This window comes from Protopterus annectens, chromosome 4.part0 (genome assembly GCF_019279795.1).
Source record: "Protopterus annectens isolate FY-2018-M chromosome 4.part0, PAN1.0, whole genome shotgun sequence".
In the NCBI taxonomy this organism is placed as follows: Eukaryota; Metazoa; Chordata; order Ceratodontiformes; family Protopteridae; genus Protopterus; species Protopterus annectens.
This window is the reverse complement of record NC_056733.1, coordinates 1,702,609,371-1,702,628,290: the sequence shown is the minus strand read 5'-3', so window position 1 is coordinate 1,702,628,290 and position 18,920 is coordinate 1,702,609,371. Positions and strand designations below refer to the sequence as shown.

Below are 18,920 nucleotides of genomic sequence, written 5' to 3'. Positions count from 1 at the left end.
AGAAGCAGTGTAAACCTCCTTGCCAGTCCTCTACATTACCCTGCTATCCTCATCTAAAGGCAAACGTTTAGAAGGCTTGTCAGAAGAGATACACACCACAGCAATATCAGCAGAAGGACATTTAAATAAAAACAAACAATCCCCATGAACTTTACAAAACTTATCAGGCTTCTTTGGAGCAGGAGGTTGAGAATTAGGAGATTGGAAAGCAGCAATGAAAGTATCCATCAAGGGAGCCAACACAGGAGTAGCTGCTAAAGGTTTAGAAATATCCACTTAAACCAACTCATAATATCTCCTCTGGATATCTGTCACTTGAGAAGAATCTCATTTAAAGAATAATCATCCTAGCAATTGTGCCCCCAAAGGATAACTGCTTGAAAGGAGACTCAAAGTAACAGACTCCTCGTCATCAGAACCGTAAGCCAAAGGCAAAGGCATCTGAGAAGAACAGGACAAAGTCCACTCACCAGACAAGGAATCCTCATCTGAAGAATCTGGTTTTCTAAACAGTTTAGAAGGGGTCAAGGTCCAAGGAGGAGCAGGGCCTGAAACCTCTTGAGGTGGCTTCAAGGCCATTAAGGCACAGAACAAGTCCCGAGTAAACTCCCGCTATTCCCTTTGAGGGTTTAAAGGAGAAATTGAAACATGCTTCACCTTTTGTCTTTTGTTAGAGGGGACATCAGCACTAACAAAACACCAGAGGTTCAGACCCATGGCGAGATTCGAGAAGGGAACCAAGGACGTCGTCCCAGACCAATATCTATGGAATCTCTCTAGGGCCCTCCAAGATAAGCAACCGCGGTTCCCCCTCAACGTCCGGAGAAGACACCTACAAAGCTTTAGAGGACTTAAGAAAAGATATATCTAGGCTGGCCTCCAACAGGGTCGCAGAAGAGGAATCTGATGTAAACAACAAATGACCTACAGAGCTATCAGGTCTTCTAGAGAAACATCTGGTGGAGGCTGGACAGCTAAAGAAAATGGGTGAGATTTCTTGGTCTTCTTCTTATCTAGTGGGAGTATCTCAAGGTTAAAGGATTCCATCATAGTACCCTAGGCCAACTGTCTAAGACTTTGGTTTTCCACACAAATGGCCAGAGAAGACAAATGGCTTCTGTGTGTCTTGGGCACAAATGCCTTACAGATACTGCAAGAGGTATGGTCGTGGGAAGCACCCAAACAAAAAAAAGACACTATTCATGACGATCTTTATGAGGAATCCACCTGCCACACTGTCATTTTCCTCTCTTGGATGACATGAATTGCTAGGCAGTGATAAAATACAAGGTAAATAAAGTTAGGGGAAAAAAATAAATAACCCCAATGGGGCACTTATCTAGTGTTGCAAAATACAGTACAGCAACAAAAACTGCAAACCAAATGACAACAGGTTTCGACCTGTAGGCAAAAGAACTTCTGGGAAGTTGTGTCCATACATCCCTTTTATGCTCTACATTCTGTGTGGGGAGCATAAATGTGACATACCGCACAAACAAGATCTTTTAATCTAATGTACACTAGGCTGCCAGGGACAAGAAATCCCTTATACTTAGGAATACTGCAACAGTGATACAGAAGGACATGCATACAATATTGCACCCAAACACAAATACATACATTTATGCATAAAAATAAAATTCTGTGCTAATGGCTTGTATCAATACAAACCTTTCACCCTCAAGCCTTTTAGCGTTGTGCACTTTACCCTATTGTCTTCCCTCTATGGACATGGCATCCTACATTTGACTGCTATATGATCTATACCTTCCCTACCAGCACATATGGCCCTAACCTTTACTAATAATCTTGCCCTCTTCCTTTGCATTAAATGTTACTCAAATTTTAATTACAACTTTAACATTTCCTCTTGGTATGCTGAAAAAATAATTCTGCACATAACAGCAGTGAAAAACTACAGGAGTGCTAACTCTAACCCTACCCCTATACATTACATTACTAAAACCCCCTTCCCTCCCAACAGTATCATTACACAAAACGAAAAAAAAAAAAAAAAAAAAAAAAAAAAAAAAAAAAAACACACAGACTAAATCTATCCCCTTACTTAACTGTTACTCTAACCCTAACCCACAAACACACACACACACACACACACACACACACACACACACACACACACACACACACACACACACACACACACACACTCAATTACATGCATACTTTTGTGTACATTATAAAAGCTTTAATTCAACATTATTAGAAACTCATGAATGTGCATTAAGTCACTGTGCCTTCTATAGTTTCAGCATTCACAAAAGTCTTCATATTTTCAGCATTCTATATTTTGAATTTTCTGGTAGATGGTACAGAGTATTACGGAGCTATTAATTAGAAACTCTAGTGGTGCAGGGTTTGACCCCCCCCCCCCCCCCCAAGTCTCCATTGCCTAACTTTGAGACTCTGAGCAAGTCACTTGAACAGCGCTCCCAGGTCAAGTCTGAAAAAGGTCCAAGGAGATCAGAGCTCTACCCTTGTAAATAAAATAAAACAAGTAATCTTATACACATTTGTAAATGTATACATAGATTTAGATGTAGTTATAGATATAGTTATAACTACAGTTATACATACGTACAAACACAAAGCCATACATATAACAAATTTGTACATGTAAATCTTCTTAAACACACACACACACACACACACACACACACACACACACACACACACCTGTACCAACAGAAAACTGATGGCCTTTTTAGCTTCCTGGGTGAAGAATCTACAGCAGCCCCTCCATCAGGTTTATCTTCCACCCCCCCATTTTTAACGTATTATTCTGCTTTTTACCACTCAGTTGGTAATTTAATCCACCTGCCCCCACTCTTTCTGCAAAACTGCACAGAGAAGGTACTCCACTGAGGAGCCAAACACAGTAAGGTGGCATTGTTAACCTATGCTTCTAAACACATGCATACACGAACATGTAGGTATGAACACAGGGTCTTCATTTACCTCTTCACTGGTCAAAGTGTGGGAGAGACCAGGAAAAAGTACTAAGATGGAGCTTCCCAGTTAAAAAGATGTCTAGAAGTATACAGTTTTCTTGACAAACAAATGCAGTTTAGCTTCATAAAGGACTTGTAAAGACTACAGAAGTTAACTAAAGCATTACTGTTTCATATCTGCAGTACTTCGTGTACACTATGTAATTTTAATAATCACTGCTTGAAGAATCTGATTTGTTACAGTCATTTGTGCTTCTACTTTTACGACAATCTGTTTTATGCTGGCAATTACAACGTAACTCTTCTTCATTTGTTTATTGTATCTAACACCCCAGGGTCATTGGTGAAAAGGGGTCAAATGGGATAACTCCAATCCTTCAGTCAATAAATGTTACACATTAGAGAATGGGTGAACTGTACATCAGCATAAGTAATTACCTACTGAAAAATGAGTCCACCACTTCACGGCAGAATATCAAGCTGCCGTGGAGCTTGGATACAAAAAAAAATGTCGCTATTATTTTACACTCAATAAGCAGCGCTTCTGCTGTTCAGCGAGTGTAACAGTAACAAAAAAAAAATAAATAAATTTGAAAGAAAAGTGTGTGCGTTTATGTCTGCGTATGTGTGTATATATGGGTCTAGGACACATGCTCGACTAGCATATGTCCGAATCACAAAACATCGAACACACATACACGAAAGTGCTTAACATTGAAAAGCGCTTCCGTGTATGTGTAGTTCAAAAAAAAAATCTACGTTTCTCCCCCTGCACCCCCCACACCCCCCTACTTTATTATTCTCACTCCCGAGATTGCACTACAGTGGGGAAAAGGGAATTTTCCCTTACCCGCACTGTAGTCCGATCTATGAAACAGGCACACATACACGGAAGCGCTTGTCGATATTAAGTGCTTTCGTGTATGTGTGTTCGATGTTTTGTGATTCAGACATATATGCTAGTCGAGCATGTGTCCGGATCCTGTGTATATACATGTATGCGTGCATCTGTGTGAAAACGAGACCGATTGCATCATTATTTTACAGGAACATACTCCTGTTAAAAAATGCAATGTTTCTTCAATAATAGGACTTGTATTAGCATGCATTTTCTGAAGTGCACATATGTGTGTGTGTGTGGGGGGGGGGGGTCTGTGTGAGAGAAGGAGAGACAGTGAAATCGATGGAACACTGGCAGCAGCAGATAAGAGGTTTGCGTACCTCTCGACCTTTTAGCTCAAGAAATCTGGATAAAGCCTGAAGTAAAGGGGGAACAAAGCTCAAAAACAGGAACAGATTTTAAATGTCATACTTAAAAAAATTAAAAAGTAAGTTAAATAACAGGATTTGTATTACATGAATTTTCTGAAGAAAAAGTCAAACGTATGTTATTATTTAGTGACTTCAGTCCTCACTGACTGGCAAGAAACCATTTCAGCAGTAAATGACCAAAAAATAAAGCAAATATCTAGGCAGTTTTTTTCTTAAATGATATATTTTGGATGTAAAATGTTTCCCTAACACCACTTACATATACTACAGCAACTTTGAAACATTAGGTGGAGAACTATTTTACATCAAAAATATAATAATGAAATATAAATAAGTACGTAAAACACAATTTTACAGCCAGCCCATTCTCTAAGTGCAACAATGCCTTCCAGGGTGTGTTGATGTGTAATTAATGCCCTTCCAGGAGTGTAGAGGCCCGACGCCGCAGGTGGGCATTAATTACACATTAGGCAAGCAATAATGCCTCACAGGGTGTGTGTTAATCACTGGACAGAAATAAATATAAAGACCAATTGAGGAAAGGCAGTGGGTACAAGGCTGACAGTTAAATGCATTTATCTTCTAACTGGGCAACCAAGATACTAGATAAGCGGTGGCCAGTGCATGCAAGTTTGATGGACTTGTACAAAACCTCAGAAAATGTTCCACACAGAAGTACACTGGGAAGCCAAGACAGCTCTCTGCTATGTTTTAAAGGGGTGCTCCAGTTTACAACAAATGAGTGACAAGTGGCTAATGGTACAGCATACTCAAATGTCAGGATTTTCACAGAATATTCAGATTTTTCCCAAAATTCTGGTCTTTTCCTCACAAAATGAGTATTTTTCATGGCAAAATAATTGCGGTCTGAAGTCCCAATGAATGGCAGGTATTTGAGTTTCAGACTTCACATCTTTCAGAAAATGAAATCTAATGCAAAAATCTGTTATTCTATAACCAACACAGATAAACAGCATACTCCACCAAAACTCCAAGATCAAAACACTGCTCCAGTCATCACAAAGGTCAGTTTTAAAATTGAGGTTTGTGACTACTGGAGCAATGTTTTGATCTTGACATAAATGTCTGAAGTATGTAACAGCAACATTTAAATTATGCCCCCGATTTTGGGCCTTTGTCCCATCATTATTTTTTACTTTGTCCAGACTTCTTGTGCTAAGAGGTTGATTGGTATGTGGTACACTCTACTGACTACACTTAAAGTGCTCTGTATTGCATCAGTTTGCTTTGTTATCTTTGTCATGGCATAAAATAATATGTGAGCTGTTGAGCATGCTACTCTACAAACAATTCCAAAAGTTAGGAGTACACAAAACTTGCAGGGACTATGTATGATAAAGTAATGACTAGAAAATGCTACCAGAAACTCACTGTCAAGAGGATAAACAACGGTCTCCTACGATACAGCGGCTTTAGACTCCAGCAGTGAAAGTGTAACATGCAGAGGTATGGCACAATCTGTATCTAAGCAGAAATAAAACTAAGGACCACCAAATCTGTGATGTGGATGGTCTGCTTAACAAACAGTGACAAGGTACCATCTCAGTCCAGCAGAAGTACTGGTGGGGAGCCAGTCAGCAAATGGAACATTAAATTGGCCTCCCCCAACCCACTGTGTTTTCATTATACAAATTGCTCCCTACAATTCACATTAAAGCAAACTAACAGCAATAGCCCTTCGCACCACACACACACACAGCAAAATTATATAAATGACAATTTGTAAACATCAGTGTAAAGTTGCCGTTTACCTGTATCATGTGTGAATTCCATTTTTTGAATTTCAGCTGTAGAGTTCATCTGCAGAATGCTACTTTTGTGATTTATTTCTTCCTCTTTGATTTTTTATGTGATCTGTATCTTAACTGGGCTGGTTAAACATCTCCATAATGCCATGTATGGTAGATGCCAGTTATCCACTAGAAACCTTTTCTGACCGCCAAGTTTCTCTTTCAATAAAATGATGTACTGATTGTGTCCATCACCAAACAAATACATTAACAAAAGAATCCACTGCACATGTGCTCTTTCATCCTATCCAAGTGCAGAAGCTGTTTCACAAAATCTTAAAATCTCTGACTGAATTCACTTTACTCAGAGAAGACTAGTTTATGGAAACTGCTAAATACAGAACGGCAGAATGTGACAGTTGATAAGGACCACGGGGCCCACCCAGCCTGCTCTTTTATTTTAACTAACTTTCTATTTTTTTCCACTTGAAAATTAAGCAAATCAGCAGTTCCCACGTACATAAGGCTTGAATCAAAGGGCATTTTTCAACAGAACTGCGTGAAGAACTCATCACATCTGCGTTAATCATCAGTTGGGTATTCAGCAGGAAGGAAAAGCATAGTATTTGTCCTTGAAAATTACTGGATATTTTGTAGGAGTCTTTGCAATATTCAAATAGAGGATGTTGCTTACATCGCTGACGTGAAATTGGATCCAATACAAAAATCCCCCTTCCCCCAAACTCCCACCAGCAACACTAACTTAATGGATTGCATCCAAACCACACAGTTTGAAAGGGATCAGTTATAAAGCACCAAGTGTTACTATGCAGTTAAAAAAAGAAAACATTAAGTTTATCCACTTAGCCTATGCAAAACCATAAACAAAGTCTTCAAAACAATAGTAAATCCAATGGGAGGATGACTTGTGAGATAATGCTGCACTGTCCTCAGCTGCTGACATCCCACTGACTCATTTCCAACCATCACTAATACATCTACAGCCAAAAGTGCTTACTTTACAGGAAGGAAACTCAATGCTTGTTTAACTATGGTGTTCTCAAATCAGGAAACTAAAGTAATGCACCTGTATGCTGTTTTCACTTAACTTTTTACAAATACGTAAGGTTGGGACACAAGCAGAACTTTTCAGTGCAAATCTTAAAAAAAAAAAAAAATATTCTTAAATTATTGTGTTAGGCTGTGTTTCAGCATTTGAAGTACAGCTCTTTCAGCAATGCTGTGATTTATCAGCTGCTCCAGAAATTATTACAGTGCCACAAGGTAAATGATTATAAGACCTTTATTAGTCAGGAGGATAGAAAAAGATTGGTGAGAAATCTTATGTTCATTCCTTAAACCTCTTGTATTTGAGGCAACATGGGATATATGCAAATGACCCTTTAAGGACATCAGGTGTTTCAGCTATATGGCAATTCTGAATGTCCGAGAAGTTTAAGGAATCACACATTGCAAAGTCTAGCCTTTGCTAGAATTTTCTTTTGTTTTTACGGATTGTTTTTTCTGTGTGACATTTTTACTCATTGTTTTAAATCTTATGTTCATGTAACTGCCCTCACTCAAAAATATCATCAGTGTTATTAAGAAAAGGGGCAAACCCATAAAGGTTAACAGTAACACACTGAATGGACTGCCTAAAGCCAGAAGGCAGATGCCACTTCTCAGATGCACAGTGTGCATATCATGACTAAGCAAAACATCACATTCTCTAGTTCTAATGCATTTTAAAGGAGCATGTACAATTCTGTTCTGTGGCGCTCTATCCAGATATCCAGCTAAAACAGAACAAAGAGAAAGAAATGAAATAAACACTTTTCTGTTTCTAAAGTTGTGCAGCACCACAGATGTACTGCAAGTTTTCTAAAATACATCATCATAGCAAAAAAGTTCACTACATTGCCAGCAATATGACCAAAGCTCTAGAAATGAGAAAGTCATCATTTTTTGCCAGTGCTGAAAAAAACAATAAAGTCACAGCTGCATCTCAAAATTGCTCTGAAGAACTGGGTATATAATACAGATGGGGTAAAACAGAAAAGGAAAGGAAAGGAGAGGAGAGAAAATAATAGAATATGTTACATGGATGCATTCTCACCAGATTTCTTAAATATGCCTCCCAAGTGCTTGCACGTTGCTGGATCACACATTTTGTATGCCACGCTTATGGACCTTTTTGTTGTTTTTTTTTCTTTTTCAGAAGAGCTAAATAAGAACAAGTACCTCTTTTCAGGGATGACCCAGGAGCACTGCCCCGATTTAAGGGACATGCTCAGATTTGATCAGCAAGCAAATGGAGAGTAAGGGAATCAAACCCAGGACTACAGGGTAAAATACATCACAAGCTTCCACACCACACCGACACTGTTACAGGGATCAGACGTTTCTGTGTTCAAACTCTCCTAATATGAAATTCACAGTAAATCTAATGACTAATGTAATACGGAAGGGAAAGGCAAGTTGCAAGAGGGGAAGCGCTATCCTTTGATAAATGCATTATGTCATCTTTTCTTATGCACACGACTCCTGCTGAAAGATTATGCATGCATTAATCATAAAAAAACAAAGACCATTGCTAGCCCCTATTTCTCCTTTAGAGAAAAGGGTCTATGCAGGTCACAAGTAAACAAGATAGCAGCATCGTACATACTAGTTACTACTAACAATCGGCTGGAAATTAAAAAATTTTGCCCGAAATCAACATTCTTACAGGCTATACAAAGATGGGAAGGTCAATTAAAACAAAACTGCTGACAACATAGAACTTATTGGTTACTGTAAGCAAATAAGTCTTTTCTAGTTAGGAAACTGAAAAAGCATTAACCCTTTCCTGATGTCACCATTCATAAAGGTCACCAGACATTTCAGCATGAAAAATAAAATTTAAATATGCTCTATATTAATGAACCAGGACTTTTAAAACATGACAGACGGAGGAAAGTGCATTAGAGCTATTGCATATCATAGTGCAAAAGCTAAGTATAATTAATGCTTCAAAACACTAAAGTATGAAGCCTTAAACTGCAAGTGCTGTGCATAAACTAATTTAATTTATTCATATGTTGACCAGATGAAAATGGATAATTCAGATCCTTTCTAGCCATGAAATCCCATACACGCGCGCACACACACACACACAAACACATATATATATATATATATATATATATATATATGTATATATATATATATATATATATATATATATATGCACCTTAGAATAGCCAATTAACCAGCATGTTTTGGGAAGGTGGAAAGAAAACAGATTACCTGGACAAACCTGCCAATATATGCAGAATGCATAAAAAAATTTCACAAACAATATCGAAAGGACAGGACTGAACTCCAAACCTTGGAACTGTGAGACATAAACATATCATGCTACCATGCTGCCCCCTCACCCAAAAAAAGATGTAAAGCAGACAGGCTGAAAGCCAAAGTTACAATGCTGAAAAGCTACAGTTTATCAGTTTATCACAATATGGCGAACAAAGAAAAAGTGGAATGGAACACTAATAACATGCCTGTAACTTGCATGCAGCAAAGCTAGTGAGTGCTTGCTTTGAAACAGTGCAAGTAAATTAGTATGCCACTTTCACGATCTGCAACAAGTACTGACAAATGGATATTAATCTCTTTGTATGCTTAAACAATTAGAAGACATTGAAGGCAGTGATCCAATCACGTCTGCTTAAAAAAGAGACAATATTGTGCTAAATGTTTACTTACTGGAGAAGTGAACTCTTTCAAAGAATATATATGACTACATGTCAACAAGATGTCTACCAGTGCTCTCTCTGCCTACACCCATAGAATCAACAATTGGGCATCAGCAAACATTATAAACAAAGAAAAGCATGTGTTTCCTTTGGAAATTCCTGAACTTTACTTAATAATTCTTAGATTGGTCCATCACAGGTGAAAGTGAAATCCCAGATTCTCCTACCTCTGCCATAAAACACAACCTTTAACACAAGAGTGAAAAAGTTTATAGGTCCTGTTGGCTCTGACACACTATCTTATTTATATCAGTACATGGCATCAACAATCAATGTCACCAGAGGGAGAAAAAACATGCAGCATGCTGTAGGGAGTGCAATGGATACTGAAAACACATCTGCCAACCTGCTAGCTGCATTATTTTTATCATAATATGTTTAGAGTGCCTAATGTAGTTCATTGCTAGTTGGCATAACAAAATGCTAAGGTTATACAACGGCATATGATCTGTGTATAAGCATGCATAAAATACCCCAAATAGCATCCAGCTTGGTTGGTGGTGGTGGTGATGGTAGTATCACTCTTTGAACCACATATAGCATCACCAATACTGTAGAGTAGTTTTTTTTTTCTTAACTGGGACAGAGAACCGATCACAAATGACCAATTTCAGTCTCAACCCAGGTTTTACTACCAAGATAGTAATGGCTTCTTATATAACACAGACCGTTTCAATATTCATACTAATAACAGTGACTTACAATGAGTAAGTCAGAAGCTTTTAAAAACTAACTCGCTGATCTCACATCCCTCATAAAAACAATATTACAACACTTTTAGATTGCAGACATTTAGGAAGACACATGTATAAGACTTTAGAAATGGTTTTGCTACACGGTCTTTGAGTTTCCCAAAACACACAGATGTATAATGTTTGAAATATATTTTTGGCCCAACACTGAAACCATACCCAGATGCAGCATTTTTCAGTGTCACCCAGATCTCTTTATTGAGTACCAAGATGAGATCCCCTGGAAAGGCAGTGCCATTTAATCCTTAAATAAACAAGACACAGTATGTGAGGAGGTGTACTTGCACAATGACACTGGGGGCTATATTCTAGTATACAAGAGCACATCAGGTTGCTGAAACCACTTTCCCAACACCCACCTGACACAGCACACAACAGCATGCAAGTTAACAGATGCTGAGGCACTTTCTTCCTAAACAACAGAGATCACCTAGACCACATGTTCACAAAGCTATGCCTTGGCAAGCCTAAAGGCACTCTGAAAAAACCACAACCACCACCACCTCAAATACAGTCACTGTCAAAGAAGCCCCAAACAGTGCTTGCCTTAGGCATAAACACACTTCCCAGGACTCTTGTCATAGGGGACTCTATTGTAATACATACATATATCTTCTTGTTCAGCCTGGTTAGAGGAACAACAGTTAGTTGCATATCTTGACTCAGAATCCACCAAATCACACATGTACTGAAGTCATTATACCACAGGTACCAGTATGATTCCATCATAATTCATGTAAGTGTAAATGACCTGAGACACACCTCCCTGGATTATATGAAAGGAGACATTATGGAGCTCTGAGACTGTGTGTCTCAGGCTGGTATGACCCTAGCATTGAGCAGCATATTACCATCACCTAGGTTGATGCCACAACATGAGGAAAAGATGGCCAATTTCAACAACTGGCTGTCTTTCTTGTGTCATTCTAAGGGGATCCAATATTTCTTAGCTTGGGAGGACATGGTTATCAGACCATGTTGCTTTGCCAATGATGGTCTGCATCTGTTACCTCTAGGGTTTTGAATACTTGCCAAAACTTCATCCATCCTAGTGTCTTTTTTTAAGCAATGTCAAACTGACAAACTTAACGATAACAAAATCAACTCAACTGATCATCAAGTGTTACTACTCAATGCCAGGAGTCTAAATAAAAAACTATACTCCCTCTAAGCCCTCTTCACACTTGAGAATATAGACATCATGCGCTTACTGAGACATGCTTTAAAGTGGCAGAGAGTACCCCGCCAGTGCAAGGTTTCAGTGTCTTCCACACTTTTAGACCAGTAGCTACACGGACAAGTGCTAAAGTTGGAGGTGTCTCGATATACATCAGTAAGAAACATAACTCTAGGGTGGTCAAACAGGAAGACGTGCTGGAGTTCCTGCATGTGTAGATCACCATAGTCAAAATCACATACTATATCCTAGCCAGCTATCACCACAAGACATAATACCTCACTATATCCTAGCCAGCTATAAGTCACCCTCCATATTCCAAGAAGCTCACAATGCATACTTGGACCTACTGGAGGCACTTACCATCCTATTCATGGGAGACTTTAATTACCCCTCTATAGATTGGGAATCCTACACAACCTCAAATCTACAGGTACAGAGATTCCTGGACTTCATAAATACAAGCACCCTTGATCAAAGAGTGAATATGCCCATTATAGGCTCTAACATACTGGACCTAGTGTTCGCAAACATGGGAGAATGCTGCCCCCCTCCTTCCCCAATCTCTCGCCCTCCCTGGTAAAGTCCAACCATAAAGCCATCTCTTTCAAAATCAACTCTGTAATCCCAGTAAAACCAGTAACAGTTAGGAACTATTAAAAGGCAAATTACCTTTTACTAAGTGATGGTTTGTCAAAATACAATGCCCCTCCAAAGCCTTGAGAAAGGTAAACAAACTACAATAAATAAATAAAACAAAAACAAATAAACACAGCACGCTGAATTGCTCTCAGAAACTCTATACAACCATATCAATGGCTGTTCTAGCTACCAGAAATTAGCCCAGAACTAGCCCCAGAAACAAACTGCCTTGGTGACATCCCAAATTAAACAGGATATGCAACAAAAGGAAAAAATAATGACAAAAATCAGGAATGGTAATTCACATAAAGATACAAACTCTCTTCAAACTAAATAGACAACTAAAATGTCTAATTAGGTAAAACAAAGCCAACTTTGAGGTTAAGATAGCTTCCCAGGAGACAGAGAACCATAAGGCCTTCTTCAGCTATGTCAGGAAACCTCAAAGACAGCACACAATAATGTACTAAACCAGTAGCTAATGGAGCCACATTCACCATGCCTAGTGATATAATGAACCTGTAAGTGGACAAATGCAGTACCAACTTTACCTCCCCTCTCACCCTCAACAATCCACCAAAATATACCCTCAAACATAACCCCTCCATCTATAACTAGGGAGCCATGCACCGGTTGCATTCACTACAGCCACGAACACAGCCTCGAAGGGACCCAATAACATCCCAGGGTGCTTCCTGAACAGTCTAAAATATGACTTATTAGGACTGCTGGAGTCAGCATTTAAGTACGGTCTTAAAACTGGTTTTGTGCCATTAGAATGGAGGACTGAGACAATCATTCTCCTTCATAAAGAGGACCTTCACAGATCCTGGGAACTACAGACCCATTAGTCTCATCAGTCTTATTTGCAAAGCCATGGAAAGAATTATCATGGAAATTATAAACTAGCACATAGTAGACCTTCAAACACTGGATCCATCCCAGTCTGGCTTTGTCAAAGGAATGTCATACTTAGTGAAACTGGTGGACTTCTTTGAAAAGATTACTAGCAGAATGGATGAGGGAAAGCAGTGCATCCTGCCTACTTAGATCTGGCTAAAGTATTTGATACAACACCCCTATAGCACATTGTCAACTAACTTATACAACTAGACATAAACCGCTTTATAACACACTGGATAGCTAGCTGGCTCATTAATAAGACCCAAGATTTAAGGATTGATGAGACTATCTACACAGAGAGGCCGGTCACCAGTGGAGTTCCTCAGGGTTCTGTGTTGGGCCCACTTCTCAGGCATCTACTTCTCAGATGCCATAGCCAATGTCAAAGGCCTCTGGCTGACCAAGTTAGACTGCAAACTGGGAGCAGTCACAGAGTCCCCCAAAGATGAGAACACCCTCCGGGAAGGTCTAACACATGCAAATGCTTTATGCCAAAGCCATGGCTTAAAACTCAATACCAAAAAATGCATTACAGTACCTTTTGGGAAGTCACCCACCCCAGATAAATACCATCATCAATAAAACACCCCTAAAAGTTGATTCACTAGTCAGAGATCTGGGAAGTCATTTAGATAGTAACCCAGCCTTTGGCCAACACATGTCCAATGTAGTAAGAAAGTCCTTCTATATTGCTCAACTTATAAGAAAGGGTATAGCATCTAGGTCCAGAGAGGTCATCGTACCACTGTCCTTGGCTCTCATCAGACCCATCAAAGAGTGTAATGTCCCCTTTGGTATGCACCTGACCAGACACATGCAGCAACAGTAACATCTACAAAGATTCATTACAAAAAGAATACAGGGAGTAAACAGAATGCCCTACACTGATCCTCTGAAAGCCCTGTCTCTTTACTCAGTATCATACACACTTCTGAGAGGTGATCTTTGCCTGGCATACAGGGCATCCCTGGACCCTGCTTTGATGAACCTTTTGCACATCTGCAAAACAAACAGCATCAGAACTACTAGATCAAAAGATCAAAATTTTGCTTGCAACATAAATAGGACCTGTTGGAGTTATAGGATGGGAAACTGGAAATTCACCCCCGTCTCGCACCTATGTCTCTGACGGACAGAAGCAGTCAGTAAATCCCCTTATACAAATCAAATTTGTGCATCACATTTGGGTTGCACGGCAAGGTTTATAAGGTTCCTTAGTGGTCATTAGCCTATTATACACTTATGAATTGTTGCACTGACAAGGGCAATGCTCAATAACTTGGGCAAAACTCATGACATTACAGGGATATAGGTTTGCAAATTACAAAACTCTCAAGTGGATGGATGGAGGTTAATTATACTGATACCAACCCAGAGAATCCTAGACCAGTGATAATCTCTGTAATTTGGCAAAATATGTTGCTAGCGCTTTTCCAGCTGATAAATGAGCATTAAAGGAAGCAGGTGAATGTATTCAATAAACATTTTTTACAAAACCTATTTCCAAAACAAGATATTCCTAACTAAACATATAAACATTATTCATTCTACAAGATCTGCTATTCAGACTTGTGAGGAGCCAGAGACTACCTCGGCATAAAGAAGAAAATATCTTAAAGGGCAGGCCAGTCCATCTCAGGAGAAAATGTACACACACACACACACACACACACACACACACACACACACGAATGATGAGGGCATGAAGGCTCCAAACAACACCCCCTCTAGGGACCAAACTTGAGAACCAAGCTCTGTGGGGATCAGGCTAAATGCAGCATCACTGTACTGCCTACACCTGAGCACAAAATTCTCTGACACACATCAAAAATAAAATATCAGACAAATTATTTTACAAAGCTGCACTCTCTCCTCCCCTACTTACAAGAATCACATCTCAACATTGCTGTATCTTATGTGTGCATATTTGGCGGGGACAGACATTTTCACTGTCACAGTAACTTCCTTCTTCAAGTCAGTTACTTCCTACTGCAGCCTACTTCACTGTATCATGAGACCACCAAGTCAAGTTGTCATCCAAACATAAGCAAAAGAAACAGTCATCCTGCAAATTAATTTTGTACATTTTAAACAATGATGAATGATCATGTCTACTGTCAGAAACTAAGCATTGTGATTTTCACAAAAAATTGCTGAATTAACTGAGAAACAGGTTACAGTATTATATAATCTTACACTAAACTAAGCTACAGTGCTCACTCACGTCCCAATTCAAGCACTAGATTCTCAACCACTGCCAACAGCACAAACTTGGGGCTACAATGCTCTGGAAGAATTTAACTGCTGTTTCCTATAATTCAAACAAAATTTCAACAAAACAAAGAGGTGAGTTCTTCTCTAAGGCACATATACGCAGAACAGCAAGTAAGAAAGACTGCAGATTTCTACAGGAAACCACATAGCCAAGAAGCCCTTAATACAGGGTTGAGAAAATCAATATCTAAGTTACAGTGGAATGAACATGGATATAAGGAGGAATAAGAAAAAGCAGGTGTACCCACAAAAGAAATAAGAGAGCAAGGGGAACACAGAAAGAAGCTGATAAAGGTAAATAATGCCCCAAAGTAAAACAGTAAATAAACCAATATGCCAAAAATGAAATGATTAATACAAAAACAGTTTTTGTTGTTTTAATATATTACAATACTACACAGAGACTGGAAGATGACAATTAAACATTAGGGAAAATGTGGACTGATCAGTACCAAAATGTCACTGCAGGGGGTGAAGTGGAGAGGAAAGTACAGCAACAGTCAAAAGAAATAATTAAGACACAGGCAGAAGTAATTACAACAGAAACAGATTAACACAAAAACAACTTGCCTCCACTTCAAGACACAGCTTATCATAAAACTTACAAAGTAAGCAGAATATAACATATGTGCTTTTTTTGAATGTGTTGCTATGCAGGAAAGGCTCTGGCAACGGAATATAATTTGACAGACCACAATTTCAGATGTGGGCACAACATAAAGAAAATAAAATGCTACAGTTCCTGGTACTTCAGAAGTGCTTTATGCGATGCAAGAATGGCCACATTTTTCTCTTTTACCAGAGGACATTCATAACCTGCCACCCTCCTGCCTAAACAAAGAAGCAGCGGCAATGAAAGCAGTTCTAAAAATAGGAAAAAAACTTCAGTGGAACAAATAGATTTTCCAGATTTGTAACGACCCAGACTAATGTTTCGGTCCAGCGCCTCTGATTACAGTTCTAATGTTTTACAAGGAATCAGATGCTAGAAGTAGGAAGACCGGTCCAGCCAGTCTGCAGACAGAGCTATTATTGATCAACATCTGAAGCCCAGTATATGCAGGAATATCAAGTGAACTTCCTGGTCAAAGTATGCATTTAGAAGAAAATCGAAGATGGTTTAAGGATCAGCTACCATCTGTGAGGGTTCAAGTACCATCTCATTTTTCTTTGTAGAGAGATCTCGATCAAGTTCTAAACGCAGCATGCCCACTAAGACATGCATATTCCTGAAAAATTCTCATCCAGCTCTTGTGAATCACTGGGCCAAGAGCAATAATTTATAAAAAGATGATGCACTCCCTGGCTTAAGCCTACACACCACTACCATCATTATCACAGTATGACTCACCTTGACAGATAAGTCAAAAGCTAACAGTCTGAAGAGTGGAGGAGGGGTGAGGGACACTGACTGCATGACCATTTTATCAATATTCTTCGATTCATACTTTGGGGCTCCAATATAAAGCCAAACTCCAAACACAAAGAGTAAAAGACACAGACATACTTATGGAATAATTAAACAAATGTAAATTGAACTGTACTTAATCTGCAGCACATTCTGGGAGAGTGATGGCAAGCCAAAACAGAGGCAGATCTGAACCCGTGCTATACGAGAAATGAATTCTCATAATCTTAAATGCAGAAAAAAGTAATGAGATAGTAGGAGAAAATGCCTTTCTTGCTGTAATTTTTTTTTGCACTGAACAGAGCCGAAACTTCTCCTTCGAGTTCGATAAGCCTGAATTCTGTACAGCAAACCGGCAATTCTTTCTCTCCTCCCAAAATGCTTCTGGAACTAAGCAGTTTAGCAAAGAGGAGTACGGTTATCAGCTGCTAGTTTCTTGAGTTTGATTCACTCAGTCCCTATCTGCATGCTGTGAGGCTCTGAGGAAGTCACTTAAATCAGTTTCCTGATCACTAAAAACACAGACATTTGTGCCTAGCAAATTCATCTGGTTAAATACAAGACACATACTGAAGTACACATACTTTAAATGCAGCAGGTTCAAAGTATGTAGCACAAGCATACAGCACAGTACAAACAAAGCATGGGTCAAAACATTAAGGCCATTAACAAATACCAGTAATGCCTACAGTCTGGTTTGCAAGCCTTCTCAGCTAGCATTTGGGACTAAAGACCCCCTCCCCAGGACTTCATGGGCTAGCATTTGGGACTAAAGACCCCCTCCCCAGGACTTCATGGCAGGCAGTGAATCACATCATAAGGTGAAACAAAACCATGGTGGGAATGTCACCATGCCATCATCATCACATCTACTAAGGCCTCTATCACATTATACAAAAAATACAAAACAAATACATGCGTACATATATACACGCACCATTATTCACAAAGTCAATGACTTCCCTGTTTTACTTTCCTGTCACCCTAATGGAGTAATTTGATTAATGAACAACTTCTTCTCAGTGTACATAAACCACCACAGATCCTCTGGTCAAACTCTCTACTTGTACACTGTTGCTAAAAATGGAATTCTATCCCTCTGCAAATGAGATCTACTTCTAATCCCTCCAACTTCAAACTACTACTAAAAAGAGGACCTAAGTAAAACCTGGTTCTTCTCCTGACAGTACTGCAGGCTGAACTAGTCCTTCCCACCTTCCACCACTAGCATACTTGACAATGCTCAGACAGAAGAAATTAGTGAAATCTATTTCTTAGACAAAAATCAAATACATGTTTGCCCTAAGCTACATTATTTAGTCATCTCTGTTCCAAAGAGAATACTCAGTGTGTATAATATCATCTGTATGACCTGCAACCTGTAAATGCTCTATTGACAATGTTCTTGTTCAGCTTGTTATAGCCGTCCAAATATTTGCAGTATGTATAGGTTCACACTGTATGAGCTGAAACTGAAATTGTACCTAGTTAATATATCACTCTTCTATATTAGGCTTTGTAGTAACCTTATTTAACTGTAACCATATTATGTCAATAAGGAGCTTTTCTCGCAAGGCCTCCACTGAAAATGGGATATTATCCCAGTCAGACAATCCCGGTAAACAAATGTCAAATAAAGAAAGAAAGAAAAGTTCTATGGCATCATGCTATCATAAACAACCCAGAAAGAGCTCTATGGTATCGTACACTACCTAGAGGCAGGTGAATAACAGAAATAAGGTGCAAAAAAGGAAAGAAAATAAACAATTAGGCACTCCTTAAAAACAGGAACTAACACTTCTACATATATGTACATTTCAGTACAGATCCCCATCCCTGGGTAAAAATGGATAAGGGAATGATGGAAAACTTCTATCCTCCCCTCAACATTGTTGGCTCTCTGTAACTCTGCTGCTCCCAGGGTCTTTCGTTGTCTACTGAGTCTCTGAACCTGACTTAGCCACTCCTGGACTAA

The 18,920-nt window shown here is 39.1% G+C and overlaps 1 protein-coding gene across 3 annotated transcripts in view; it reads right to left on the bottom strand.

Annotated features, from left to right (window-relative positions):
- Nucleotides 1-18,920, bottom strand: part of N4BP3 (NEDD4 binding protein 3) — a 571,688-nt gene that overhangs the window by 368,451 nt on the left and 184,317 nt on the right. The window contains exon 1 of one of the 3 annotated variants that reach the window (XM_044069432.1): nt 6,014-6,987. The exons of the other annotated variants lie outside the window; for them this stretch is intronic. The gene's annotated coding sequence lies outside the window, so the exon portion shown is untranslated. Of the gene's footprint in view, nt 1-6,013; nt 6,988-18,920 lie in introns of those variants that run through there. 3 annotated transcript variants of the gene reach the window in all.